Source organism: Triturus cristatus, chromosome 5_1 (assembly GCF_964204655.1).
Source record: "Triturus cristatus chromosome 5_1, aTriCri1.1, whole genome shotgun sequence".
In the NCBI taxonomy this organism is placed as follows: Eukaryota; Metazoa; Chordata; class Amphibia; order Caudata; family Salamandridae; genus Triturus; species Triturus cristatus.
In genome coordinates this window covers 657,927,875-657,955,343 of record NC_140587.1, presented here as the reverse complement: position 1 = coordinate 657,955,343, position 27,469 = coordinate 657,927,875, and the positions used below count along the sequence as shown (strand labels likewise).

The following is a 27,469-nucleotide window of genomic DNA, read 5'->3' as shown; positions in this document are numbered from 1 at the left end:
ATATGATGAGTAACTACATGTATGAGTGACTATATAGGACTGTTGGTGTATGAGTGGATGTGTATGTAGATCTTAGAATTACTGAATAGGTTGTTGTAACTGGTATTGGTATGACCATTGTTTAGAAAATGTTAGTTTCTATTTTTGAGTGTATATATCAAAGGTTATATTAGGGTGAAAGGAGGTCTGACACTATCACAAGGATAATGTCATCAGTGATGTCATTTGAGATGTCATCAGTGATGTCATGAGTGATATCAACCAGAATACTTTGTTGCACATGCCCATCGGGGCAGACGATTTAAGGAAGCGCAGGTGCGCTGACATCAAGCTGCTAATCTCTGTGAGCAAGGGTAATGTGATACATGAAACGCGTTTGGCCAGAAGGAACATCTTTGAAGGGCTATGCTGGAAAACAAACTGATGGGGCATTATTGAATCCTTTCAAAGCTGCCAAATAAATGGGTAACTAACACGCTGTATGTGGTGCCTCATTGTGATTAATATTCTTGTGAATATATTATATATATATATATATATGTATGTATGTATGTATATATATATATATCAACCACCAACTCCAATCTTCGACAAAAGAAAGGACACCGACACCAACGACTTCACTGAATTCACAGGTTTAATGATCTCACTCCATTGCTACGCATTTCGACATCACCTGCCTTACTCATGCAATACGAAACAAGTTCAGTGTGTAGGTTAAAATACAAAAACGTAAACTGTAATTAAAGGTCACATGGTTTTTCGCACCAATCACTGGCTATTAGACATGAAGAAAAGACTTCACATTTTGATGTGGGATTTTCTCTGAATACATTCTTTCATGTTATGTTTCCATTTTTTTGTCTGAAACAAAACTTTATCCACACAGATAATGTCCAATACCACATATTACTTCATATTCGGTATGCAATCTTTCTCTTGACTGTTGAATACATATATGAAAGTATAACTATATGAATATATGTATAAAAATATATGCGCGTGAAATAATGGGACATTATTTAAAAAGAAACTACATCGAAAGATTCTATTTTTAAAAAAAAAGGTTCCCAATAAAACTCCTTCAATGTAACAATTATTTTACAATGATAAAGTGCCTTAGTGCTTATCTCCCAATATACGAATAAAGTGCAATTTCAAAAAAAGTGCAAAAACCATTTCACGTATCGCATAATATTTAAGAAGAAGTAAATTCTTAATCTATGATCCTGGGCAAGTGCCCAGAATGCTTAGCCCGGAAAGTATATTTATCACAAACCTTTCAATTTGCAACTGACTAATTCATAATTCCTCATTGCCAGTGATAAAATCTTAACACAGTGTCATGTTTTAACACACATTGCCAGCCAGTGAATGTTTGTCTACTTCAAAATGAAGTCTATCAAGCATGTAAAGTCTCCAGGGTAACAAATTGTTTACTTCATTAATCTTATCATATCGATGATTTAAACTCATACTTTTAACTTTATCTTTGTTGATATCTGTCTGTTTGTTGCTTCTTTTCATTCTGTTCTCCATTATTCAACTTTCTCTCTCTGATCTTTTCTTTTTATAAGAAATATCTAAAAGGCAAACCAATTTAGGGAATTAAAATGACAAAGAGCAACACAGTAAATGCCTGTTAAACTTAAAACAGTATCTTATACTTATACGTAGATAATTGTTAAAATTTCCATCCTTAGTAAGTAATGATTCCATGTTACATCATAAAGAGCTACCACGATAATTTTATCTAAATGGTTTACTATGTACAAAAAGTGCAAGTGCTTCTATATACAAGATCTCATGAATATTGATCTATAAACCATCCTCTGTGGCAAAATTTCTTATTGAATATAGCAAAAAACACACAAATTGTTATAGATTCCCCGAGTCTCAAACACATGATTTCGACTGGACTGACAATATTTGTACACACACTTTGAGAAAAAATTAATAGAACAATGTCAATTTTTAAACAGATAGTGACCTTAGTAAAATGTTTACACAATTATGTTAAAATACGAACATTCAAGGGATCTATCTAATTGAATTTGATTTATAAATGAACATGTAAATCTTCCTCAGAGTTTAGACCAAGCGGCATCTTTGTGTTGAATAGAATAATGTACCTTAATTCCAGTTGTCTCAATTTACGCTCCCTGTTTCCTCCCCTCCGGGATTTGGGAGCCTGGTCTATAGCAAAATAACATAACTCATTTGCATTCCCATTGTGGATTTCATGAATGTGTCGGGCAACTGCATAATTGGGGTCTTTGTTGTTTATTGCCCTTAGGTGTTGCAAGATTCGAATATGAACCATATGTATCGTGCTGCCAACATATAGCTTGGGGCAAGAGCATTTTAGAATGTAGACTACAAACTCACTTCTACAGTTGAGCGAGCATCTAATTTTCCATGGATTTTTTATCAATGTGGATGTGACCTGTGTTTCATTTTTCCCAAATTTGCAGGCTTTACATTTGAGACATCGATGAAAGCCTGGACTGGGTTTGAGCCACATCGGTTTAGATTTTAATTCTGGGCTTGTTACCACCAGTTCATCTCTCATCGATTTAGCCTTTCTAAACGTTAGCAATGGTCTGTTGGGAATAAGGTCATTCAAAATGGGATCTCCTTTGAGTAAATGCCAATGCCTAGTTAGACTATGTCTAACGTCAGCCTGGTATGCTGAAAAAACAGTTATTAATCTTATAGCCTCACCCTTTTCTTGTTTCATTTTGGCAGTTTGCTCATTAGATGTCGTAAGGAGTTCATGTCTTTGCATACCCTCAACTTTTTTCATAGCCTGATTTAAGGTTTTAGCCTCAAAACCCCTCTGTAAAAATCTTGAATTGAGCTCAGTTTGTGCTTTAAATAATTCAATGCCCTCACTGCAATTTCTTTTCATTCTAATATGTTCTCCATATGGAATGCTTTTTTTAAACACTGGGGATGAAAACTCCCCGCGTGTAAAATCGAGTTTCCTGCAGTGATTTTCCTGTAGGTTTTCGTATGAATGCTCCCATTCATAACATATACTTCCAAGTCTAAAAAGGGTACTGATGACCTGCTTATGGTTTCCCTAAATTTAAGGTTTAAATCATTGTCATTGATAAGATCAATGAACTCCTTTGCATTGGCAGGGGTCCCATCCCACACCATAAACAAATCATCAATAAATCGGGCCCAGAAGATGATGTTTTTCTCCCAGGTCGTTTTGTACAAGACTTTGAGCACCTGCTCCTCCCACCAGCCCATATGCAAATTAGCATAGCTGGGGGCGAAGCAGGTGCCCATCGCCGTACCCTGTTGTTGCTTGTACATGTCTGCTCCAAAAAGAAAAAATTATATGTGAGGCACAATCTACACATTTCCAAAAGCATCATGGAGTGTTGATAAAACTGGATTGGTCTGGTTTTCAAATAGTGTCCAGTGGCTTTTGGACCATCAACATGTGCGATGCTGGTGTACAGGCTTGTTACATCCATCGTTACCAGGGTATATGTTTCTTTCCATTCAATCTCTGCAATCTTGCTTAAAAAGTGGCCTGTATCCTGAATGTAAGCAGGAAGTGATTTGACACACGGTTGTAAAAAAGAATCTAAATATTTGGAAGTAGATTCAAATAAGCTACCTATGGCAGAGATTATCGGTCTCCCTGGTGGGATTTTTTGGTTTTTATGGACTTTAGGGATTAAATATAGCACGGGAGTGACCGGGTTATCGATCTTCAGGAACAAAAATTATTTTTGAGACAGAAGGCCCATTCCACGCCATCTGGAGAGGTCTTTATGATACTTTACTTTAACCTCATCTAGATTACTGGCAGGAACCTTAAAATAACTATTAGTGTCTCTTAATTGAGATTTTGCCTCCCTGTTATATGCCTCTAAAGACCAGAGCACCAGGTTCCCACCCTTGTCTGCCTGTTAAATTACAACATCAGGTCTTTCTTTGATTTTGGTCATGATAGTGTGATATTTTCTTTCAAAGTCACTGCAATTCTTAGGAAAATTAGTACTCGATTTTTAAAGAAATAGTCTTGAAATCTTTAATCACACGGTCAGAAAAGAGGTCAATGGCATCTCTAGGAGTGTTGGGGATGAATGTCGATTTGTGCCTGAAGTTAGTGTCTGCAGTTTCAAATAGATTTAGACCTTTCAATTCCCCCATCAAAGAGCCATCATTACATGCACCTTCTCCCTCATTTTGTAATTGGTGCAAAGTACATAAAGCTTCCAGATCTCTAATTTGAAGATTATCGGCAATTCGTCAGTATTTGTAAATTGTGACAAACATTTTTTATGCACAAATATTTTTTTTTTTTAATTTTCTGATAAATCTAAAGAGATCTATTCTGCTTTCAGTGTAATCAAAATTGGTTCTTATACAAAATGTCAAGCCCAGTGCAAGAATCCTGGTTTCTTCTCCTGTGAGAGTCAAATTGGTTAAATTAATAACAGTCAGAGGTTCCATACCTATTTGTGTTGATAGGAATCTTTCCTTCGTGTTCCTGACCTCAGTTCCATTGCCGTGGCGCCTGTTTTTCCGTTTCCTGGCGGGTCTTTGTTTTTGGGTTTCCTTTGAAAATTCGGTCTTACACTTTTTGTCCTGTCCACTAATAAAAAAACAAATTCTTCAACAACTGTTGGTGCTACGTCTTGGTTGTAGTTGGTTCCCTCTGTTCCCGATTCACTTTCCGAGCTGACCGCCGAGCTTACATCAGAGCTCAAATCCGTCAGTTCGTTTTGGTCATTGCCCATTGGTTTCTTATTAGATTGCGCTGCCGAAGCTTTGGATAACCTTTGTTTTCTTATGCTGTCAAATCTTCTTGCAAACGTATAGATTTGACCTCTGGCATAGTCCAACCTATCTCGTTGAAATTTGGTTGCCTTGCGTTCGCGTATTCCTTTCTCATGTATGATTAAACGGGCTTGGAGGTCAGTTTCAAAATTAGAGATTGCCATTGAGTCGCTTACTGTTCTTAATTTCTCTTCTAATTCACGGATCTCATTTAGTATTTTGTCCCGGTCCGAGCTCGCATACTTTACCAAGATTTTCATCATGTTTGCTGCTGATTGAGCACTGTTCGCGTCCCATTCACGTAACATTTTCGGGTCGGGATTTTCGTAAGTTGGTGCAGTTATAATTCTTAGTCCTCGCGGGACTCTTCTTACATCCAAATATTGTGAGTGATTTTACCTCCCACCATTTTGAGACCTCTGTACGTTTCAATTTTTCTAATTTTTTCATAATTTCCACAGTAGTCGAGCTCTCCGTCTGTTTCTCACTGGCCTGCAGGTTAATCATTAACGGTCCTTCACAAAACATTTTACCGGCAGCATTTTCTCTCTCAATTAATAATTGATCCATGTTGTTCGCAGAATTCACCCAGGCGTTTCAAAAGGCTTTCACGATGGGCAAAATCATTAAACTCATTCTGTGTGGTTTTGTGTCGTTCGTTCAGGCAAGCCTGCCCCGTCTCCCTCTCCCCGGTATATCACGAATACAAAGCTGCTCCACTCAGGAAATAAGTACGCGGTTGACCAAGCGTCTTCCGAAACTCTGTCGCCGCACACTTTCTACCTGTTGCGTGGAAGCAAATTGGCGTCTTCTCCTAATGCTCCGGGGGGGCTTCCTGTTATGCTTACAGCATCACAACCAAACAGGACTGGAATCTCCACGAAAGCACCTAATTGAGGGCGTGTCGGCGTTGCCGCTTCCCAGTCACGAGCGGCTCCAAATCAACCACCAACTCCAATCTTCGACAAAAGAAAGGACACCGACACCAACGACTTCACTGAATTCACAGGTTTAATGATCTCACTCCATTGCTACGCGTTTCGACATCACCTGCCTTACTCATGCAATACGAAACAAGTTCAGTGTGTAGGTTAAAATACAAAAACGTAAACTGCAATTAAAGGTCACATGGTTTTTCGCACCAATCACTGGCTATTAGACATGAAGAAAAGACTTCACATTTTGATGTGGGATTTTCTCTGAATACATTCTTTCATGTTATATATATATATTACCTACTGGCGGTCACCAGTAGGTATAGTTAGGACCAAGTTTCCATAGGAAGAGCATTTTTTGTTTTGCTTATAACTTTGGCGTTGTTTGATGAATCTTCATGAAATTTTCCAAACTAATTCTTTGTTCATATCAGCTCCTATGTGGGAAGGTTGGGGGTGATTTGTCAAGGGGGGGCTGAGAAAAAAGGGGGGTCCCAAAACGTGTTTTCTCCATGTTAATTTCCATAGGAAACTTTGGACAAGGCTACAGGTTGAATGGGTGAACGGAATTACCCCAAATTTGGCAGGGAGAAGGGTCTTGGTCTAGAAAGCATGCTTTTGTTTATTTGGTGTGAATCCGTTCAGTACTTTCTGAGAAATATTGAAATTTACAGATATTGATATTTGGGAATTCTGCCATCTGATTGGCTGAGGCGTTACGAGCACGAGCTTGCTGCTTATTGGTTGTGAGCGCTGCGAGCGGTTGCAACTAGGAAGTGTTGGCCACCATTTTGTGATTCCGTTGAAGCGAGTAAGGGGAAAAAAGGGCAAAAAGAGTTGGAAAGAGGAGGGTAGGAGCGCTGTGAGGTCTGTGGGGTGGTTAGGGTGTGCTACACAGGGAGTGTGAAGCAATATATTCACCTCTACTGGTGTGAAAGTGCTGTTTTGCCCAGAGTGAGATGGTGCTGAGGTGAGGTGCCGGTACACTCGGGATGAAACCGTGAGCTGATTGCTGTAAACTGATGTGCTCTGGGCGCTGTAGGATACTGGCCGCTGTAGCATAGCTGTGCAAGTGGTGTTAGTATGGGTTTAGAGTATAGCGGTGTGAGCTCTGTGGGGTGGTTAGGGTTTGCTATACAGGGAGTGTGAAGTGAAGTATTTTTCCATAGCGGTGTGAAAGTGCTGTTTTGCCCAGAGTGAGATGGTGCTGAGGTGAGGTGCCGGTACACTCAGGGATGAAACCGTGTGCTGATTGCTTTAAACTGATGTGCTCTGGGCGCTGTAGCATACTGGCCGCTGTAGCATAGCTGTGCAAGTGGTGTTAGTATGGGTTTAGACTATAGCGGGAGTGGGAAGCAAACTACTCACCCCTACCGGTCTGAAGGTTCGAATGGAGTGCAAGCAGGAATAAAGAAATAATCGTGAAGAATATAATGCAGAATGTTGCAATGCCACAGAAGACAAATGGTGAAATCAGGTGTGTTTAAGAAAGTGGTTGTGTGGGATAAAGCGATGGACTCTGCAAGTTATATGAAACGTGTCTTTATGTAAGTGCCATAAATGGAACCACTGGTGCAAGAGCTAAAGCATCCAGCTGAGGCAAACTCCAACCGCTCCTGTTGTATTCAAAACGTAAGCTCCTGCATCAGTCAATTCCACATTACATGTTACAGTTCCCTGTGACATAAACAATACCTATTAGACATGAAGGATTGTAAATTGTAGAATAAAAATAAAGGTAGGATACGATTACCACACTGTGCCAACCAGTTCCTAAACAATGCTGTGTTTTTTGATCTTGATCGCCAGTTCGTGAGCAGAGGCTGAGGATGAGCTCATTCGTGTGAAAGGGCTTCGTGGATAAGAGGCAGGCAGAGAGACGTGTGTACAAAGAATAGATATGACTTCAAAATGGATGTCGGGTTTAGGCTAATTTAGCAAGTAAATAGCATATTTGCATAGGCCATACATCATCCATTCCTGGTTAGTGTGGAGAGGTAAGGGCCAATAATGAAAACAGAGTTCAAATGGCTAAGCATACTTAGGAAGTTATTATATGAAAATAGTTCAATTGAAGTGTATTAAAAAATTTTATAGGAAAAAGTCCAAAAAGTTGGAAAAACTCAATTCAAGAATAAAGTGAATTTCTTACAAGTCTTGGAAATTGCAGTCCGGAAGTTCTTCAGCGGCTTGAGATGCGTAATGTTCCAAGAGGCGATTGTTGCCATCGTGTGAGAAAAGCAAAGCGATCCAATTCATATCCTCGAAGGGACAGTAATGTTCCTCGAATGTTGTAGCGGCAATTTGAATTGGCAGGCAATCTGCGATGTTGTCAAAGGTTGCACGTTGCAGGAGATCTTTCACGGCTGCGCAAAAATCCCATTCCGCCAGGATACCTTTTTGCGTTGCATACACCATTGCTCTACTGCCCGAACAATCAAGTTCATGGTTTTCAAGATACTCCATTACCTGCTGGATATCGGGAGCGTTTGCTGGGATGTTGGCAAGGCATAGCTCCATTCGCCAGTCGATTGGGCAAGTTTTGCAATAAAAAGATGGTTGCACGCAGATTGTATATGTGTAAATAAATGTCATGTTGTAGCTGGCTCCGATAATAGATAGAGGCAGGCAGCCGAAAAGTTGTTCCATTTTTTCACGGTATTGATGTAGCTTCGCGTAGAGGCGTATTCTGTCGGACATGCTTGTTACTACAGGGAGCGTAGCCATTTTTAACAAGCTAAAATAATAGTAGGATGGCCGCAAACAGAGCGAGAATTATGGGCACTGTTGCTGTTATTCCAGAGATGATCGAAAGAATGTAGTCTGGTATTAGACTAAAAACTGTTTGAAAGCCTGTGAGAAGGCAGGAGGAGACAACGTTAAAAAAGTGTGCCAGATCTTAAATGTCAGATGTGTTGAAAATTGTGTAACAATTCACAAAGTGTAATGGGAAGTTCGTATTTAAAAGGGAGTGCATTTTACTTGAAGTTCGTGCTATCTGCAGTCGATAAATTACTTTTGGAGAAGTGAGGGACACTTCTGTTTGAAACAAAAGAGCTTTCAGTTTGCTCCGTTTATTAAAATCTGTTTTCAAAGTAGGTATTGAAGGCCAAGTTGAACTTTGGGAGTTACTTTGTGTGGGTGGGAATAGAGATTGCCAGAGGAAGTTATCCGGTTTGAAACAGTAAGAACATACGGTATGCCAGCTCACATTGCCTAGCAGTCCATGTTATTGAGAAGCAGATAAATGCCGTTAGAAAGCTGTGTGAATGTTGGTCTGATTGTGGGAGTTGGCATGCTTTTAAGAAAGCATGCAAGATTGGGGGCTGTAAGCTTAGAAGCGTCGTGCAGTTGGACATTCTTGCATAGTAATGAATGACTGCAATTGTGGTTGCACTTTTCACCTGTGAGAAAAACGTCTGTATCCTCTTTAAGACAGCGATATGTAAATGGGAGAAACCACTGCTCATGAATAAACGCGCTACCTTATATAATCACATACAACATGACAAACAATATGTACACCTAGCAGACACAACCACACTACGTACTGTGGGAACCGTGGCTAGCTATGTACACAAACCAAACATGGCATGGCACCTCTGCCACACAATGCAGAATGGGGGGAGAGATGGGAGCAAAGTATGTGCGAAGGTGGCAAGTGATTCTCGATTATAAAAGTATACAATGCAAAGTGTTGAGGGGATGTGTCGGAGAGACTGGAGTATGCAGAGCACAGACATTTACATGTCAACATACACTGATGGTCTATTAAGTGAAGTCGACAGTGGACGCAGATGAAGGTACTCCTTTTGACCAGCTGTAACCAACTCTAGGTCCCAACAGTGGAACGGGGTCTTGATCCGAAAATGGACGATGTTAGAACTACATCTGAGAGTGGAGATGAAGGTACTCGCTTCAACCAGGTGTAAACAACTCTAGGTCCCAACAGTGGAATGGTGTCTTGATCCCAGAATGGACGATGTCCGATACTACGTGCTGCTTGGTTTTCACAGAACTCCCTCCGTTGAGGTGCATCAGACTCTGTGCTAATTGCTGCACATGATTTTTGGGGTTGGGTGACTGCAGTCGGTGGAGTACACCGTGGTACAGCAGGTCCGAACAGTGGAACGGGGCCTTGATCCCACAATGGACGATGTTTGAACTGTATCTGAGAGTGGAGATGAAGGTACTCCCTTCGACCAGGTGCAAGCAACTCTAGGTCCCAACAGTGGAACGGTGTCTTGATCCCAAAGTGGACGATGTCCGATATTACTTGCTGCTTGGTTTTGGTAGAACTCCCTCCGTTGAGGTGCATCAGACTCTGTGCTTCCATAGCTAACTGCTGCACATGATTATTGGGCTGGGTTGACTGCAGTCGGTGGAGTACACCGTAGTACAGCAGGTGGGAACAGTGAAACAGGGTGTTGATTCTGTGATTGAGGATGTCAGAAGTTAAAGTTTGTGATGATTTCTGTGTACCCACTCCGATCAGGTGCAACCAACTGCGTGCTTCCGAATCCAACGGCACGTGGCTGTGAGGCGTTAATGACAACTGCCTCTGGCCTACAGTGCAGTCAGCAGGGCTCACAATTCAGATGGCGTGGTGATTGTTTAATTACAGAATCCAGTAGGCAACTAACTACAACGTCTATTGAAATATACACAATAGCCTTTTAGTATACTTGCTTGAAGAAGTTTTTTAAGATGACTTATAGGTCTAGTACAATGACCAAATTCTTCTTGGTAGCGGTAAAGAACACTGAATAACAGTGTACACAGTGGACAGCAGAGATCGTAATTCGAATTGTTTTGATTTATTTATTGCAGAGTTTTGTGTAATTTATGTTGTTGTATTTTGTGAAGAGGAAGTGAGAAAAAGTATTCATGGAAGACTGTGCTCACTACTGCCTTCAATTTACGCTGCAGACAGCAGTGTTCACATTTCAGATCGAGTCGCTATTGTAGATGACGCAGTCCTGTAGGCAAAAGACATTGCTCCAGTGCGCTCTGTCCGCACCACGCATACGCATCATCACAGGGTCTGCACACGATTTTTGTTGCTTTGCGTACGGCAAACAGGACATCTCAAGTCAACGCCACGTGGCTGTGGGCCCTTGCTGACCGCTCTCTGGCCTACACTGCAGACAGCAGTGTTGACAATTCAGATCGAGTCGCTATTGCAGGTGATGTAGTGTTGTAGGCAACAGACATTGCTCCTAGTACGGCCCGCCCGCAGCACGCATCATCGCTGGCTGTGCACATGCTGAATGCTTTTGATGTGGCTATCTAAGTGCACTAGACCTGATGGACCCTTTATGACACAATCGGTTTGTGTATTATTTCAGATCTACTGCCTGTATCTTAGTATACCACAAGTTATGGTTGTTTTACGATAGAATCTTTTCTGTATTATTTCACATCTAGTGTCCCTACCTTACTGCAGCACAAACTATTGACCCTTTTATTATTGAATTCCTGTGTGTGATCCAATGATTACTGTTGTAGTTGATGCTAGCAGTAACCATTCCCTGAAGGCTGCTTTACACTCACCCCACACGCATCCTGCACAGACGTCACTGGATATGTAACCCTGGTAATAAAAAGGAGTCGAGCGCACATGCCCGTACCCACTTACACTATCTATCTGTGTCCGTGTGTTCATTATGTATGCATGATACTGCCCCTGGGCCGTACCACATTACATTGTGCTGTGGACAGCGTATGCAACCATGTTACCTCTGGCAGTGGGGACAATTTCGGTTATGTAGCTTTTAGATGCATGGCTATCACAGGTGGAAGGCTACTTTACAGAGCATGAATATTGATGAAGATGATGGTTGCATGTTGTGTGTACTGTCAGATATGTGTACATAGCAAAACGTTTTCAAAAAAGCTCTGTAAGGAGAAGAGGAGTCTCTCATCAAACACTGCAGAGAGAATGGAGAAAATGGGTGGGGTCCTCCAACTGTTAGAATGGGAAATGTTATGAACCAATCAAATATTTTTCTTTAAGGTCACAAGGCATTCGCGCAGCGAGCGCGCAAGGAGGCCGCACCCAACGCAATTTTGAGAAAATATTACCAAAATATAAGTTTATTACAGTTAGAAATATATAAATGTTTAAAATATTTTAGATTATTGCTTGTTCTCATATACACTTTAAACGTATTTAGATATAGTTTTGAGACAAAAAAAATGAGGGAATTGCGTTCCTGGCGCGACACCATACGTCTATGATGTAACACAGGGCCCGGCAGCGTGCACTCGAGGCATACGCAACGCGCAGCGGGCGTGACTCCATATGTACATGACATAAGGCGCGGCTTGGTACTGCGTACCCGTCGTATACCAAAGTAGCAGCTGGCGTGACCACATACGTATATGATGTTACGCGGGACGCGGTGCCACGAACCCATCGGATACGAAATGCGCATCCTTTATGAGTTTAGCAATATGGCAGATAGGATTGGCGTGCTGATGGAGCTTGGTACACTACTGGTACTACTGGTACGGGACTTATATAACAAAAACGATATACATACTTTATTTTGAAGATATAAAACTTTACATATTTTTCAAATTAAAAACAAAAAAGGTTTATAGAGTTCCAAAATATTACAAAAAAATTGAAAAAATATAGGTTTTTTAAATATTAAAATATGAAATTAACATTTAAAAAACCTTCGAAATTCACTGAAAAAACCATAGGTTTTACAGACGTTATAGTAAGGAATTAGGATTTAACCCCTTGTGTGCGCACGACGTCTCCCGGCCGTCGTGCATTACGGTGGGCGTGTGCGCACGATGGCCAGGAGACGTCGTGTTCGCGAACGCCGTTTATTTCTCCCGCACAGCGGGGGAAATAAACCCGCACGCAAGGGGTTAAAAAACCTTAGAAATTAACGGAAAAAAAAACAGAGGTTTCAGGGACGTTATAGTTAGTTGGACATTTGACTCATATAAAACCAGAGAAATTTGCCCGTTATAGTTAGTTGAGCTAACTATAACTCGCGCACCCGCAATGCACTGGTGATGACGTCACATATTACATCACTCATGGCATGGTCAGTGACATCACTGATGACATCTCAAATGACATCACTGATGACATCATCCACCTGATAATCTGATGCACATAGTGATGGCCTAATATAAACTTTGATACACGCACTCTAAAATACAGAGTACTATTTTTGAAACCATACACACAACAATGCCAGATACTACATACCACCCACTATTTCCTAGGTCTACATTCACATCCACTCACTTATACATGCAGTTACTCATCAATACAGTATTATAATATGCACTCATACACCTATACATACAGTCACAGTCTGCCACTCATCCATCGAGTTACTCACACACCTAGTCAGTCATGCAAAGAACCAATCACATACCCATTTACTCATGTATACAGTTATACACACCAAGGGCCTCATGTAGGTAGCCTAATACCGGTCGGTAACGGCCGATTTTCGGTAATTATACCGTTACCGACCGGTATTTAGGCTTTTGCTATGTGGGGGGATCATTTCTGTATTCGGTAATTTACCGAATCGGTAAAATTACCGAATCGGTAATTTTACCGATTCGGTAAATTCCGAATACAGAAATGAGATGTAGGGGGAGTGTGTGGGTGTTGTCTGGAGTCGGTATTTACCACCAACTAATAGTTGGTGGTAAATTAAGAATGGATGTGTAAAAGCATTTTAAAGCGCTTAGAAGTGTGCAATGTGGCAGACATACATGCCCTTAGGGCATGTATGTGTGCCACATGTGCACACATGCAGGAATCAGGGGTGCAACAGGGTGTCAATGTGACACCCTGCCACCCATGATTGTGTTCCCCCCATTACCGAATCGGTATTTACCGATTCGGTAATGAGGCATACCTTCCCATTGATTCAATCAATGGGAAGGTATGCCTCATTACCGAATCGGTAAATACCGATTCAGTAATTACCGAATTACTACGAATCGGTAATTTTTACCGCAGGAATACCTACATAGCATTTACCACTTCATAAATACCGAATCGGTATGATTCGGTATTTATGAAGTGGTAAATGCCAGCCCACCTACATAAGGCCCCAACTGCGTTATTTATACACACACCACATCACTTATTTATGCAAATACTAACACATACTTACTGTCTTATACAATCACTGATACAAGCAGACACTTTTAAACACCCACTGCTTCAAATAACTTACTCTCACGTATAGTCATTTATATACTCCAACACTCACATATACTGCCTTAAAACATATGTAGTTACTCACACATATACCAGTGAGACATTCATTCACTTGCCAACTCACCCATACAGCCCTTCCCGGATGTACTTTTGAATCCATACAACCAGTGAATCACCCACTCAGACATGTATGCAGATGGTCACCCACCCCCCACCCACCCACACAGAAACTCAGGCACTCATACTGATACTCAGACAACAAATCAATGACCCATATAGACACTCATGTAGCCACTCACCAACCCATGCAGCCGCTTATACACCAACTGAGACACTAATACAGACTTTCACACAGTTTAGTCACTAACCCATACATTCAGTAACACATGTTCAATCACACAGTTATACAGTCAGTCACGCACCTACTAAATAATCCATTCAGGGACTTGTAAATTCACTCTTTCTTCAATACACCTTGGCATAGATATATATGAAAAATATTTAAATTTTACAGAAATACAAATTCACTGGATGATGTAATCAGTGATGTCATTTGAGATGTCATCAGTGATGTCATCAGTGATGTCACTGACCATGTCATGAGTGATGTAATATGTGACGTCATCACCAGTGCATTACGGGCGCGTGAGTTATAGTTAGCTCAACTAACTAAAATGGGCGAATTTCTCTGGTTTTATATGAGTCAAATGTCCAACCAACTATAACGTCCCTGAAACCTATGGTTTTTTCAGTGAATATATATATATACACACATTTCGAGAGGATTCATCAAACGACACCAAAGTTATTAGCAAATGATTAAAGCTCTTCCTATGGAAACTACATCCTAACTATGACTACCTACTGGCGGTAACCAGTAGGTAATATATATATATATTTGGTGATTTGGATAAAAAATGATTTAACAAAGGGGGAGATTTAGTATTTTATGATATTTTATGATGGAGCCCACAAGAGGGGTGAACTCACATTCCTTGGTTGAATGGGAGGACGGTAAGCACACAACATAGATTTTGTTTGGGTCTGAGGTTGCCTTTGTTTCTTCCACAGGAAGGGCACTTCACAAAAAGTGACGACATTTTGCAACAAAATAAGTGAAATCTTAAGAAAATGTGGCTTACTCTATAGATGTTATGTAAAGACATTGAGTAAAGCCAAAAATAGTGAATTCTGAGGAAAACCCTCCTGGAAAAAAACAGAGGTGTGAAACCGCTAGTTGCTCTAGGATCTTTCTCTCTCTGGCAGGTAAACAAAATTGCCTGAATGAGGCAGCTGCCAATGAGGTGCACTATGGGTAGTGGAAGCTCCTGGACTTTTAAAGGTACAGCAGTATTTTTCTCCACAACTTCATAATGTAAGTTTATAAGGCTGCATGTTTTTTCCTCAGTGATAGACAATCTTTGCATGTTTTTTACATTTCAAATACCATAATGCAGATTTAAATTGATTATTTTAAACATTTTATACTCTACATTTTAGAAGAAACCTTGCATTAGATAGGATTTTGAAGGGTGCTTCACCTCTTATAAATAAATGCCCATTGGCACATTTTACATACTGTTACAGGAATAGACATGTATTTAAAGTGTTCCGAGGTCCACGCACATAGTGGGAATTTTTTCTAATGTTCTTGTCTACCAATAGAGAGCCTACCAAGCAGAAGGGTTGATTTTTTTTTGTATGCACATTTAATAAAATAGTTTACCTTCATACCCATTTTTCATTCAGTAGATTTTACCGTAAGAATTGCTGCATTGTCAGTACAAAATGAAAAATCATAAGCTATAGTCCCGTTGCTGGCTCAGGGTATCGAATCTTTTGGACAACTGACAAACATTATATGTCCCTGCAACCATATGGGTCGGTTGCAGGCAATGGAATGTTACTTTTGTAAATCAAAAAACTATAGACAAAAACGTTGCTCATTGTTATTTCTCTCCTACTTCTGTCCATTGTTGTTGATTCCAATAATTACTTTCTATGGGAAAACCAAGAGCAATGTACATAATGACTCTTGTTAATTCAGAATTTTGTCATTTTGTCTAGTTTTTAAAAATATATAGCTTTCCAGGCTCACTCATGAATTTCAAACATTTCCAGTACAATCTACTAGTAGGTTAAAATCACAAACAAATTCGAAAAATGGACTACCGCGTAGAAAAATGTTGGAACTGTGGTAACAAAATTGGTTTCTCTGAGAAATTGGGTTGTTGGCTGAAGGGGGGTGACTCATATTCAAGCAACAACCACAAACTCCATCAGGATGACCCACAAAAAGTCCTAAATTAACCTGTGCTTAACTCTCTTGTAGCTTGGCACAAAAGAAGTCAGATTAACTTAGAGGCAATGTGTAAAGTAGTTATGCAGCACACAAACAGTAATAATGTGAAAACACAACACAGGAAGAATCCCAAACCAATTTATACAAATAGAATATATTATAATAAATTATTTGACACCAAAATGACTAATGAAAAAATCCAGTCAATAGAACCGTAGTTATGATTTTTTAAAATTAAGGTAAGAACTAGAGCCTAAAAGATCAAAGAGCAAACCATGGACATATTGTACAAATACTTCACATAATGCCTCTAAACTTAAGCCTGACTGCTCTGTGCCAAGCTACCAGGGGTTGAGCACTGGTTAATTTGGGGTTTGCTTGAGCCTCACCCTGACTAGGATTGTGGTTGCTGCTTGATCAGAGCTCACACTCCAGTCAACCAGTAACCCAATTTCTAACAGCAGCCCTTTGTCAAAAGGAGCTTACGGCCTCATGCAACTCTTATTGGCTACAGTCTCCTGCTTTGTCCCACCAGATAGTTTTTACTTCCAAAAACGAAAAACTAGGTCCAAACATAGAAGTCTTCACTGTGACACCGTCTGCAGCCTTGCCCCCACTGAACTTTACCTTCTCTGAACATTTTTCTCAGAATTTCTTTTAAGTCCCAAGGTAAGTGCTGACCTGGCCTAATCTATTTTTTGTATCCATCCCATGCTCCATTGCAGTCAGACATATTTTTTGATTTTGACCCGGTGTCGTCCAACGACATAAATAATAAGACCCTTTTTTTGACCGGTCATTTGTTTAAAAAATAACTCATTGGAGGTTCCAAATCACTAATTCGCTTTCTTGCAGATTTATTTCCCAAGAGACCATGCCAACACATTTTGTACCCCCTTCGTAATATTGGGGTTCTCCTCAGGACAAAGACTGTGACTAGTCAAAAAAAAGGTCTATTATTTATGTTGTGATTCAGTTTGTGCACTAAATGTTATTGTTATTTGTTGTCTTTTTTCTTTCTGTAAACTTTTCACAGTATAATATGTTATATGGTTATAACAGTTCTGTGTGTATGCACAAAACGAAAAAGGTGGCCCTTTGATGACATGCCTAAAAACTGTAACATATGTTGAAATGAAGAGTTTGTGAATAAAACACAAGTGCTAAGAAAATTAAATTACTTGTCCCTTTTGTTGAATTATCATAATAATCAGGCAGCTGGAGCCTTTGTTTGGTTTACACAGTAGAGAAAGCCCACTCTAGTTGTCCAGAAGGGCCCACATTATCGTCAAAGAGGATTTTGAATTACAAATCCTGAGACACCAAACATAAAATGCATACCTGTTCCCAATCAAAAGTTAGTGCTTATTAAATGTAATGAGGCAACCCAATGTTATCCTACGGGAGAGGCAGGCCTCACTGTAGTGAAAAATAATTGTAGGTGTTTTTCACTACCAAGACATGTAAAACTTAAAAGTACATGTCCAATCTTTTAATTAGAATGCACCCTAATCTATTGGCTACCATGGGCCTATCTGAGGGGCAACATATATGCTATAAAAGGGAAGTTTAAGGCTTGGCAAGGTGGCTATATTGCCAAGTTAAATTGGCAGTTTAAAAAAGCATACACAGGCTGCAATGGCAGGCCTGAGACATGTTTAATAGGCTACTTAAGTGGATGGCACAATCAGAGCCACAGGCCCACTAGTAGCATTTAATTTACAGACCCTGGGTACAAGTAGTACCACTTTACTATGGTCTTACGAGTAAATAAATGTGCCAATTGAACTCATTAAAAACATTTCACCCTGTTTAAAGGAGACAGCACAAGCACTTTAGCACTGGTTAGCAGTGGTAAAGGGTGTAGAGTCCTAAAAAGGCAATGAAACCTGGTTCAGAAAACAGGAGGTTGAAGGTAAAAGGTTTGGGGGGACCGTTCAGAGATGGCCAAGTCCAACAGCTTCCTTTTAAAACGTGTTGTTCCTGAAAGCTGGGAAGAGGGTGATGTTACCACAGCAAACCTTTTGTTGATGCCATTTTTGAAAAAATGTGCTTTCTTTTTTCAATTTCTGAAGAAAACACCAATATGTTGCTATATTTTGGCATTTTTCTGCTTTCTCTCATGGGAATCCACAAACCCAGAGTACCTTTCGAAATCCCCAAGATGTGGGAAAAAGGACACAAATTTGGCCTGGACACCTTTTGTGTAAAAAAAGAATAGAAAGTTATGAAGGCTTAAGCAAACATAAAAATAAAAAGGCTCAACATTGGGGCGGGAAAAGCCTCAACACCTGAAGGGGTTAAGAGATTTCACACATATTTTGAGTTGCTTTATCTTGCTTGTCACCTCTCTTAGTGCCACACGCTATGTCCAATATTTTCTGAAGTAGCTATGCAAAAGATTCAGTTCGATAATTATGGTTTCGCATTTCTGTCAATCAATCAATCCATCAGGGATTGTTAAACCACAGCTACTCACCCGCGAGGGTTTCAAGGTGCTGGGGGAAGGGGAGAGGCGGCTCCGTTGAGTGCTGGGGTCATCCTAAGAGCCAGATCTTGAGGTCCTCCATGAACTGGAGCAGTGTGGGGACTTGGTGGAGGGGGAGGTTGTTCCATGCCACATCCACCCAAGTTGTGATTATCCTGTGCGGGCCGCAACACGTGGACGGCATCACAGACAGCATCAGTCACTGCTTCCACTGCCAATCTAAGGCATGCCTACTATCCTAGCATCCTGGTGGGGCAGTCTTCAAGGCTGTCAGTCCAGCCCTCCACCTTGTCAGGGGGTGAGATAAGAGCCAGGAGTTAGGGACTTGTGGAAGAGTCCAGGCTTCCAAACACATTACCCCTAGTTTGCCGTCTCGGCTCTGCCAAAACTCTAAGCCACCCGTTAATTTTCACTCATCACTGCAGCACCTCCAGAAACTCAGGCCACTTTTTCTCCCTTACCTTTAACTTACTAGGATTTTTTTTTTGACATATTTAGTGGTAAATTAGCTTAACGTGATATACGTATTTATTGAACATAGTATACTGTTCTTAAGTGACGACTTTCAGAGCAATTTGAATGAATTTAATTCTACATGTGCTGTATGCAAAAATGACACTATTAATAGGTAACGACCTTACTTCGTATGTAATTACATTGGCCATATATACAAGGTAGATGATAAACATATTTCTTGGGTCAGTCATAGGCATGCTGTCAGGGCAAAGAGGTACTTATTGCGTTTTATATGACGTCTGTTGTCTCGTCTGAATGCTGAATCTTTTGATGGCTGGACTCATGCTTTGGCTTCTACAGCCATGCCAGAACCAGGACTCTGTTCTTTAAATGAGTTTGCTGAGTTGCCTACCTATAATTTCTATTGAACTTAATTGCATTGTCTAATCTAAACTGACAATTGTTGATACAGTATTGACTAGAGGTGGGCAAACCACGAAGGCTCGAACCACATGCTAGACTTTGCTCTATGTAGTGATGAAGCAAGATTTAGAAAAGTATAATGCTTAACACATTTACTGATTAAAGTCAGGAAAAGCTGAGAGTGCGCTTTGCACAGGTTAAACACAGTGACACATGAAACTGAGACAAGTGTAGTAGAAGTACCATAAAAGCTTGTTTTAAAATATAAGATGAAGAAAACAGACACAAAGTAATACTAATACATATAAATGAGTTGTACTAATGCAAATTTCTTTTGAATATGTTGTTTATTAAAATTTTCTGATGCAATTGTGCTATTAAAAAAGTGGCCTAGTGTTTCTATTTCCTTTTATTAGAATGCACCATTTAGAATGGTTGGTGCAAAGATATGTAGAAACATGGCACAGTATTGAAATTTCGCATAATACTAGAGACTCTATAGTTTATGAAAAGTGAAAAACGAATTTTGTAGTTTGAATTTAGAAAATGATATACTTATATGAATATAGAGAAAACCTGTGGTAGTAGGTTATTTCTATCATTAGCTATTTCAATTTAATAATGTCTGGCAAAAGTTCTACATGTTCCCTATTTGAATTAATTGGATTTGATTACATTTATCTTGATTTAGAGCTTATTTCATTTGAAATGTGTAGTGCCTTTTCTAAATGCTTTTTTCTAATGATGTCCTTTCCCCTGGCCTGATATAATTGTCCTTTTACAACTAGTGAAATGTTGCTTTATTTGTTCAGTTATTGTGTAACTTCCGACATTCCTTCGTGTTTCTTCAGCGTTCACAGTGAATTATTCCTGTGGGAACAGGAAGTCAGCTGTTATTATAGACTGATACTTTGTATTTCTTTATCACTGATGTGAGGCCTATGTGGACTTTCAAAACTTGCGTTTCTCATGACTAGCATGGGAAAGCATATTTCTGTTGTGAGTGTCCTAGGTGACATTAGGTGAATATGAACATATAAGCGTTTTTCGATGGTGGTGTGATGATACATCACTGGGACATTGTTAGAGACTTTATAAAAGAAGAAACCCCAAAGGAGGGGCAATGCTACTCCACTTGATTTTTCTTCTTGACCCTCAACGTAATTCTGATTTTTCCTACTCTGAGACCTGAATGCTATGTTGATTGATTTTTGATGATTACTAAAAACTATATTTTTACTTTTGGACTGCTTTGCTGATGCTACAGTCGGCAGCTGATGGACTGAAACCTTCTTTGCCGTACCATTTCATTTTCCTTTATTACTTTTGTTCTATGCTAAGGGCCTCGCCCATAATGGACTTTAAATCTGAACCCTTTCCCCTTCTTTATCGGACTTGAGCTGTTATACAAACAAACTATCCTTCTGCCTTTATGGTAGTGGGACTCTGTAACTTTTATAATACCCAGCCGATAAAGCCTTGCCTAAATGTTTGGTGCTTTAATGCAAGCTGTGCTATTCTTAACTGAAATTCTCAAAAGTTGATTATTGCTTTGGATTTTGAATCTTCAATACAATAACCAAATTAATCTAATATCTGTCTGAATCTATTATTGAGTCCTGCTGGTTCTTCCATTTAACCTGTGCTATTTTACTGATGACTTAAATGCATTGAAGGGAGAATCATCGAGCTCTGTCAGATCATCAAGTATTGCTTCTTGTGTTCTGTGTTGCTGTTGCAGAACTTTGTCTGCATAAATCTAGTCTGACTTCACTTCATCAGGCGCTTCGGTCTTCCAGTTGCTATGCTTTATTTCTACAGCATGGTCTTAAGAATGGTGTACCTAATTCTGATCTCAAATTTGTGAGCTAGCTGTCAATTAATTGCCCTCATTGGACAGCTAACATGGTGTTTTGGTCACCCTAAGTCACCCTAATTTCCACCCCTCCTATCAACAGAGAAAGATTCATCAGAGGATCAATCCCTCTGTGGTAAATAGAAATGCTGCAGATTATCTAACCGTAAAGGGCCCAGTATGGTTAGATTAGTAAAGAGAGTAAGTGTATAAACATTTTTTACCATGATTGAGCTGCAACAGTAGTAACACACAATACAACTTAAAGCTGAAGGTACAGTTTATAGCAAACCGAGCTGCCTCTGAAGCCTCCTTCCAGCTCTCCACCCAGTGTTCATCACCACATTCAAGAACATGGATTTAGAGGAAGATTCAGTATGTTGGATATAGAAACATCCCCATATCAAGTAATACTGAGTTATAACATACACTATGAAGTGGCTCAGCTGGGGGTCCGTTGGAACCTTGAGCCAAGCCCAAAAAACAAGCTGAGCCTTATTTTTACTTCTGCAGCCCCCTCATATCACCTTTTTCACCATATTGTAGAAAGCCTTTTGTTTCAACGTGATAATTATGTAGCATGTATTTATCTAGCGTAGTGTAATTGTGTAGCTCCTCCATGAATTAAAGACAGAACTTAACTCTTGATGTGGTAGATTTTTACTTATTTATTTTTATTTTTAGAGTTTTATATTGTGCAAACATTAACCAAGTGGGTGACAGAGCACTTTACAGGCATAACGAAGGTATTGTGAGCACAGAAATCTCATACATTTTTTATAAACAGCTCCATCTTGAAACGTACAAAGATAGTCTCTAATTTTCATGCTCATTTCTTACTCAGGTCGTTGAATCTTTGCCACCGTGTTAGAATGGAGCACAACCCAAAAACATTTTTAAATCACTCAACAACTTGCAGAGTTATAATGTTCATTCGATGATGAGAGGTTTGATGAAGTTTTAAAAGTTTTATTTTCTCATTAAGAGATTAATCTGTATTTTTGTCTTTTTAATCTGGTTAGTCAGATAAATCAGTTTACAGAAATATCAAGAACATTTGGTTACATACAAAATGACAGCATGTTCCATAAAGGGATTTAATCCCTATCTTCATCTGAAGAACCTAACCTATTTTAGCAAGAACCCATAAAAAGTTGTTTTGGAAAAGAGCAAGAACAATTTGAAACAACAGGCTAATAGTTAAAAAGGTCTAACTCCCCATAAAGAGTAGTTCTGGAAACACAACCGAGTTCCCTAACAGCTGCAGTAGCAACTGTTCAAACAGGTAGGAGCAAATAATCACAGCAGTATCTATGATCAGCTTGCAACTAGTCACCTAAATAGGGTAACAGAAAATCACTGCTAGCAGTAGCTTACAGCAAATCAGGCAAGAAAAGCACAGTCAAGTGCTAAATGGCATGGAGGGGAGCTGGTCATAAAATGTATTTCAAGAATGCCTAGAATGCAATAACTCTCTAACTAGTAGCACATACTATATAGAAAAGCACAAAAAATGTTGCAAACTCCGAATGTTGGATCATCTCTAGCCCATAGGAAAGGATCTTTCAATCATCTTTTCTCTCGATTCCGACTGTAAATGTACATGTCAACATGTGGTTATTTGAATGTCGCTACAGCTCATTACAAAAGGATACATCTATGAAAGTTCTCATGAGAACATTTGTAAGCCTACTCTGTTAGTTGTTCAGTGTTTCGTTGTGTAACAGTGGGCTGCTATATGAAATGAAACATTAATATCTAGCATATCCTGATTATATCGTGAAATTCAAATCTATAGCAAGCATTTTCTTTCTCCAATATATTTGTTCTTTAAAAGCATGTGGGAGAGGAAACTATCTAAAATACGATGAAGTCATATGGAGTGAGGAAGGAAAGAAATACATTTTGCAGCAAACAGCACATTTCATGTCAAGTTCTGCAGTTCGATTATAAAGTTAAATCAGCATTCACAAAAAGGTGTTTATTTTATTAAAGGAAAAGGAAAGAATAAAGAAAAATATTGAGACCTAGCTGTGAAAGAACAATAGAAATGGGAGCTTTCTGCAGAAATAAGCAGCATTTCTCTCTTTTTGCACATTTAATAAAGACACATTTTCTCTAATCACTATATTGACATGCATGTTCGACGTTAACGTTAAGGCACATATCTACATTGTTATGAGATAAATTTGCGTCTAAATTTTCAAATTCCACAATCCCCCCGTCTGATGATTTTATTAATCATCGCATATCTAGTTCTCATGTGAGTCCCTTTCAGAGGGCACTATCCTCATCAGTTGTGTCTCGTCTTTTTCTTTTCAGGCCACTAAATTTTAAAGAGTTCATGTAATCGTCATTCAGAATGCCCCTCAAACCCAAATCCTTCTCATACCATTTATTTTCCGACTTTTCCTTTCTCTTGCGAAATATGTATCTACAGCTCAAGAACAGTGCATAATGATTTTTTTATAACTTTTTATTGAACATAAGCTTTATACAGCATAAAGTAGAGAGTGAGTCGACATTTGTTATCCATCAACTAAGCATTGGCTCGGTACATTCCAGGATAAACTTTCCCTTTCATGCAAAAAGTGGTGCTTTTACAGGCCATTATAATGTGAAATGCACATCTAAGTCACCCTGATCGCCTTACCTCAGCCCTCTACCGGAGGTTACCGCCTGGCCCCTCTTTCGACCATGTCCCATGTACTCTTGCCAGGCCCACCACATTTTCTCCCACTTTTTGGTACAACCTCTGGCTTTGAAGATCACTTGTTCCGTCCCCTGGCACCAATCCGAGTGTACCTACCAGTCCGCAATATCTGGGGGGCCTGTCTTTTGTTCCTTTTGGCCACCCTGGCTGCCAATTGTAGCCAGATCCCTATGTATCTAGGCCATGTTGTTACTACGGTGACCACCAGGATCAACCATTTTGCAATCATAGGCACCTCCACCAGCGAGACCTGGGAATTTATCTCTGTCATTGTAGTCCATTACATTCTGTATAAGTGGGCACTCCCAGATGACGTGTAAAAATTTACCTTTACCTCCGCATCACTTCCTACACTGCGGAGTCATGACCCTGCCTATCTTATGCAATAACGTCTGTGAGTAGTAAGACCGATGTAGTATATTGAGTTGGACCAGTCTAAAACGAGCGTGTATGGCTATTTTGCATGGGTTCTGAAGCGCCCCAGCCCAGTCCTCATCATAGAGGTCTCCCAGGTCTCCCAGGTCCCCCTCCCATGCCATTTTTAGTGGACGCAATGGGTTGGGGAAGTTATTGACCAATTTACGATAGATCACTGACAGTCCTTTATCTGGCAACGCTTCCATGATAACTCGGACATCCAGGGGGGAGGACTCAGGCAGCTGTTTACCCTCCTATATGTGGCATCGAAGAGCATGGCCCAGCTGCAAGTATCAGAAGCACTCATAGACTGCAAGATTGTATTCTTGGCATAGATCTTTCAATTGGATAATGGCTTGGTCCCTCCAGACATTGCCCACCACTCTTATTTTATTTCTCCTGGCCCTTCTCTCCTGGTCTTCCATCTTCATAAAAAAATATTAGACAAAGCCCCACTATTCCTATTGGCATTAGAATAGCCTTCAATATACCTTTTCCTGCTGTTGAAAGCTAGTTTCCAATTGTGGAAACTCCCTTTCCAAAATTTTGAAACAAACTTGGTGTTTCCAATACACGTAATTCTGGTTCTAAACCTGAGATGTTCTTTGTGAAGCCTTTTATTTCCCTGCTCTCCTCAGGTATGTATGTACAGCACGGTTTTTTTATTTTTTGGTTTTTGCAGATTTTATATAGCGCAAACTCGACCTGAAGGTATTGGAGCGCTTTACATGAGCACCGCTTACTTTACACATTCAGGCACGGGGAGATCAAGTGATTTGCCCAGAATCACAGGATGTGGACGCGACCCCGAGGCTCGAACCCTGGTTTCCAGCACCAAAGTCTGCAGCGTAGCCGACGGACCACATCCTCTCCCCAAGTTAAGTTAAGCATTTTGCAGACTCTGTCCTTTTCTGCGAGTAAGATGTCTAAGGAAAGTCGGTCTTGTAAAACCATCAACCGTATAGCAAATAGTTCTGTATTAATTACAAGCAAAGCTCCAGATGTACTGGTTACCATTTTTTACAACTGGTGACAACTTTCCCTGCTCTCCTCAGGTATGTATGTACAGCACTGTTTTGTTTTTTTTGGTTTTTGCAGATTTTATATAGCGCGAACTCGACCTGAAGGTATTGGAGCGCTTTACATGAGCACCGCTTACTTTACACATTCAGGCACGGGGAGATCAAGTGATTTGCCCAGAATCACAGGATGTGGACGCGACCCCGAGGCTCGAACCCTGGTTTCCAGCACCAAAGTCTGCAGCGTAGCCGACGGACCACATCCTCTCCCCAAGTTAAGTTAAGCATTTTGCAGACTCTGTCCTTTTCTGCGAGTAAGATGTCTAAGGAAAGTCGGTCTTGTAAAACCATCAACCGTATAGCAAATAGTTCTGTATTAATTACAAGCAAAGCTCCAGATGTACTGGTTACCATTTTTTACAACTGGTGACAACTTTCTAATCTTTTCACCTTTTAAGATGATGCCTACAGGTAGAATGATAGCTCCAAATATGTCTCCTAATAGTCCACTTCCTGTGTTTGCACTGTGTTTCTCTCAGTGGGCAGATGTTAATGTTAATGCACCCAAACGCTTCACAAGGTACATCTTTCAAATCAGTATGACTAAATAGCAGATTTCCTCCCAGTCAGCTGGAAGTAAGAAGTAAGCATTCTGTCCCAAATGTAATAAACCCCTGGATAAGCATAGTCATCTTCCTGTCAAATTTGCCAAGACCACCTGTTAATTTGAATCTGTGTTCACAACTACTAATCCCTACATGTCTAGTCTTTTTGGGTGTCGTCTTCTGTACATACACATTTTCCCTTTCTGTTGGCTGTCAAGTCTCAGTTTAGGGTAATCCATCTTCTTTCTGAAATTGTTTATTTCCTTCTTCTAATCACTCTCTAAAACATTGCTCTTTTTTTCAATAGTTTGTGTTATGTTAGTGTATCTCTTCTAAAGCCATTATATAAGCCTTCTCTATTGGTCGAATTCCACAGGTTAAATTGTTTTTGTAAGCCTTCACACTATCTATGGGTTTAAAAAGAAATCAATATTACCAGGCTGTATCCATTTACTTTGCTTGTGGGTATAAATTCATGTTCTCCATTAATGGTACCTTAGAATGTATGAGATCATGTTTAGAATACTCAAAATGTCCTTGCCTATAAACTAATGACAATAGGAGGCTGCACGAAATAGCATAAGATAAAGACATGTGATAATATTTAACTTCTTCTGAAACTGAAGCAGATAAGCATTCGTAACAATCCTTTGCATCCATGGTGTTAGTACATTCTTGTCCTAACCTACATTAAACATTAGTAGAATATTCATTTTCTTATAGCTTACAAAGGATTAACTAAAGGGGTCTTCCTTAGAATTGTAAATAGGTGTATTAGTAATGTTTTTTGCTTTAGACTCTGGTGCTAGGTAAAACCCTATTAATACTATAGTGATCATTATTACAAAACTTTAACTCATGATATATTTACACTTATTTCTAAAGCAACACATTCTCTGAGTCAGTTCAAAACACTTAGGCACTCATCACGATGGCATCGGATGAGCCTCCGACCGCCACATGTAGTCAGCGGCTCCACCCATCATATTACGATCCGACTCCTATGAAAGCAGTCGGAAACATGCAGTTTACTATTGCGGCTTGTGCTGTGGTCCGGAAAAGGGCTGCAGCACAACCTGCAAAAGTAAAATGCAAGTCTACAAACATCCATGCACTGAGTGTCGGGCACCATGTGGTGCCTGGTACATGGTGCATGGATGTTTTGGGGGGGGGGGGGGGGGGAGCACCACAAGGGGGACGGGCCCTGCTAGGGGCCCCCAAAGTCTCTTTCCATCTGCCTT

At 40.0% G+C, this 27,469-nt stretch overlaps 1 long non-coding RNA gene across 1 annotated transcript in view; it reads right to left on the bottom strand.

The window, feature by feature from the left end:
* Nucleotides 1–619: 619 nt before the first annotated feature.
* Nucleotides 620–27,469, bottom strand: part of LOC146831346 (uncharacterized) — a 52,428-nt gene continuing 25,578 nt past the window's right edge. Inside the window, exons 3-4 of the long non-coding RNA XR_014961559.1 lie at nt 18,732–19,027; nt 620–1,583 (exon numbers count right to left, since the gene is read on the bottom strand). This is a non-coding gene — a long non-coding RNA (uncharacterized LOC146831346). The remainder of the gene's footprint in view (nt 1,584–18,731; nt 19,028–27,469) is intronic.